This window comes from Solanum dulcamara, chromosome 1 (genome assembly GCF_947179165.1).
Source record: "Solanum dulcamara chromosome 1, daSolDulc1.2, whole genome shotgun sequence".
Lineage (NCBI taxonomy): Eukaryota > Viridiplantae > Streptophyta > Magnoliopsida > Solanales > Solanaceae > Solanum > Solanum dulcamara.
In genome coordinates this window covers 43,437,869-43,442,202 of record NC_077237.1, presented here as the reverse complement: position 1 = coordinate 43,442,202, position 4,334 = coordinate 43,437,869, and the positions used below count along the sequence as shown (strand labels likewise).

General features: G+C 39.6%; 1 pseudogene; it reads left to right on the top strand.

Annotated features, from left to right (window-relative positions):
• The first annotated feature begins 353 nt into the window (after positions 1-353).
• On the top strand, positions 354-473 carry LOC129904662 (5S ribosomal RNA; annotated as a pseudogene).
• The last annotated feature ends 3,861 nt before the right edge of the window (positions 474-4,334 follow it).

Below are 4,334 nucleotides of genomic sequence, written 5' to 3'. Positions count from 1 at the left end.
CCTGGTCATACAGTGGAATTTTTTACCTTGGGTATCACTTCTTGTCATCCGTAACTTACATCAGCTGGTACCCTTACCTTTTGGGTTTTGCTGTTTCTCGCCCTCAGAGTTGGCTGCCAAGTGGTGTCGAAATTCCCTCGCCCACTGGCCTATATAGTCATTTTGTGGTTTTCCTCTCACTAACTGGTTCTATGTTGAAGAGCTGTGGCATTTGAGTATGTCGTCAGTTAACAGTTAGCTAATCCTTATTGTCTTTCTTAAATCCTTTTTACAATACCCCCCCACGTAACGTATAGTACTCATGGAACATAATCTTGTGTCGTTTCTCCGCCGCTAGTTCAAATTCTTCCATCTCGCGCGATCATACCAGCACTAACATATTAAGTTCTATCAGAATTTCGAAGGTAAGCGTGCTGGGGCGAGAGTAATACTGGGATGGGTGACCTCCCTAGGAAGTCTTCGTGTCGCGTTTCATTGTAACCCTTGCCATAATGTGTGGGGCACTCAACTTGGCTCCAAATTTACCTCAGCGTTGTCTCGCGAGTCTTTATGTTTTGCCTTGTCCTTTCCTCGGTTATCTTGCAACCAGCATAGGGGTAGATCTTTAGTTCCACCACGACCATGTCCCTTTTTGGTCATTTTGGTCTAGCAGGCTATCATTATCCTTCGTAATGTCTCTTGAGTTGGTCGATATCCTTTCATGGTTAAACCATTTTATTTTTATACGCCACCGCCTTCTAGTATTATGTTGTTCAAGGTCTATTCACAACCTTATTAACGCTATCTTATGTAGCATTCTATTTTCCATCCAATTATTGATGGCTTCCGGACCTTTCTAACTTGGTTCAGTAAAATGTTTTATTGAAGTTTAGAAGTCCATCTCAAATATGTTGCCATATCAATTGCCTCCTCCTATTTTTTCCATTTTCTCATTAACTTCCCCCCTTTAGAGGGTACTCGTACTTTCATCTACATGTACCTTGCTCTATGTCTCTATGTCCAGTCTCGATTTTGCCCAATATCTTTCTCCAATCTACATGGTACTACATTAGGTCCCCGTCTTCCTGTATATTTATTTTACAACCTGGTTATCTGCATATGAAATCTTGGCTAAATTATGAAATGACGAGAACCTTTCATACATAGTGCGACATCTCGTCTGTTACTCTGTACTTGAGTAATGGGACCCATGAAATAACTTGCCCAAGGCCACATTCTACTTATCCTTATAAAAGTTGATATACACTTGTAGCCGTTCTACTTATCCCTTGTTTCTTGGGACGAATAGAAGTTGCGTCATTTATTCCTTAAGTTTTCCATCCTCGTGCCTTAAGGGTTCCACCATTTTTGGGGCGACATTGTGTACACATTTCATTTGTTTTTGTATCTTAAGCTCCATGCTTTTACTGTGTTCTCAACGCAGGCTTTTAACTTAGTCAACGCATACTAAGTACGCCTTACTATTGGTCCCACTTTATCCCTGCATACTCATATCACACTGTTCAATTCATATTTAAACATCCCCAAGTAAAGAGGGTGTCCCTCATCAATGACATGAAGAATATCTCTTACAGCTTTAGTTAAACATAATAGGGGTACTTGATATAAATTTTTAAGGCATACTAAAAGTCTATGTTTCATTTCCTTTTCTTGTCCTCGGAAAATTTCGGCTGAGTTTCCTATATACTTCAAACTATCCCACAACCTGCAGGCAGAAAATACCAATAATGCGTCACAGGGCCAAACACATATATATTCATATCCTATCACAGCCGCACAGGGCTTTCAATATCATCTTACACCGCAGCCACACGGGGCTTTCAATATTAATAATAGTATAAAAATACTGGACTTACCTCGTATGTCCAACTTCAAACTGCATCTATTGCACTTCCTGTTTGCCTTCCTTTCAGGTTTCAACTTTACATTTCAATATTAGTTCATTACCTTACCCAAAGGATATCTTCCGTGCCTTTACTTTACTTACCTGCGTGCTTCTTAATGTCCCATGTCGTCAATTACCTCCTTCTATTGGTATCTTCCTTCTATTAAGATCTAAAGTTAGTATAAGGAATTTTCCTATGACTCGGATCTATAGCACGATCTCAGTTATGAAAGAAAGGTAACATCCTAAATACCCTGTAGCTTTTTGTTTATAGATGTGGCGCGCAACATATCGATAACCAAGACTCTACTAGACACAGTCTGCAGACACTCTGAGGACAAACTACTCTGATACCACTTCTGTCACGACCCAATCCCATAGGCCACGACTGGAGTCCGACCTGGACCCCCGTATACCTACCTATCTGTTGTATCCATATTGAACTATGAACAAGGTGATACTTCTCACAAAATTAAAAAAAAAACCAATAAGTTAAAACGTTTTTTCATGTGCGTGTGGCCTTTTTCACTCATCTCATAACACATAGGAGCATGCAAGTCGACAAGGCTGCTGTGACATAATAATATTTACAAAATGCCGTATAGGCACAATCGAAATGAACTCACAAACATCTCACATCCATATGTACAAATATATACATTAAGTGACCAATATCAAAAATTAGGCTCCAAAACAGTGAAGCACTGCGGACATGGCTGAGAGGAACTCCTAAGGTGACAGATCTCCAAAATAAGCATCAGTACCTGTGGGCATGAAATGCAGCCCCCCCTGGAGTACGGGGGGTCAGTACGATATATGTACTGAGTATATAAAGCATAACAACACATACCTGAGACCATAACTGAAGTAGGATTGCAGGTGACAAGTATAACAATTAACAAATTATTGTACTTGCACCTTAGGACACGTAGTCATACACATTATCATATGCTATGCCTGGCCCGCTAGTGAACTCGTTGTCATAATCATTTCCTCATATTCATATGTCATCGTACTATCATGCATTTCATTTCATCATATCATCGTATATGGTATCATATCCTCGTACACAGTATAATCTTATCATTTATGTCATTGTATTACGCCCGGTTCACTGCGGGGCTTGGGGTCACAAATGTATCACTCTAATCTCATTTACATGCCTACATAAAATATCCGACCCGTTTAGTGAGGGACTCGGTGAATGGAGTGGTGTACGTCTATAGCGTACCTTTATTATATACATACTATATCCGGCCCTCTAAGGAGGGACTCGGTGTTCCTTCCTTATTTCGCCATATATACCATCATATTACAGTCGGCCTAGGACTCGGTGAATAATCATATCGTCATAGCATATAACATATATCACACCTCACGTATGGAATCGTCTCCTCGTGCGTGGAACTGTACACATCTGGACCGGGACCCGGTGAAAGAATTAGTAAAAATGTGCACGATAATGTTCCCGGACCATCATGGGACTCGAGGAAGGATGGGTTAAAGTATGCATGAGTAAAGTAGTGAGAAACCATATGCAACTAACTCATTATCTGAGACTCGATAAAACAGTCAAGTGAACCGTCACCTGAAGACTAGGGGAGTAATTATCCGAGGTATCCCTTTAGATGTCATTAGGGCTTACATCAGTTGGGGCTTCAGGGATCACAAACATGCATCAAAATAATGCCACACAATTTATGCAATCAGAAATATAGTCTATGCAATAAGAAGCACAATTTATCTAGTCAAAGACTCAACTCATGCAATCAACGGCATTTATCATTTCAGAGCCTCTAAAAAGAAGAGTTGGTACCTCTACTTACTATTCATTATATAGCAGGCTCGAGAATAGTAGTTTGACTACTTTCAGACTCTTAATGTTAAGGAGTGACTACAAGTCAGGAGTTACACTCAGAGCTCATAAATGGAATTACCTCTAAACCTATATCATATATCATTTCACTTAAAATTAAGCCATTCCAAAGGAAAGAAGAGATATTCTTTACATGTACTACTTTTAATCACATAGAAGACTTACAGGCAACAACCCAGCTATTGGAGGAGTTCTAACATCAAAAGTTAACGAGAGTTTCGACTTATATTCAGGGCTTTACGAATGGATTGAATCGCAAATATCACATACATATCATTCATAACTTACATCTAAGACATGCCAAAAGAAAAGAAAGACACCTCTATGTATTTATTCCAAAACATGCCAAAAGAAAGCTTCACATACCTCGTACGAGTCACTCTTTGTCATGTTCGCCTCATCGTCCTTTGAAGCTATTCATCCTGGAAGTAATACGAATATCAACCACTCTTGAATTTCCAGTATCTTAGGTTGCACCTTCGTATTTATGGAATCTATTTCTTTGTTCGTTTCCTCGACTAGTTCTTTAATTAACTAAGGCGTTAACGAAAATTGGGCAACACCTCCCCTATA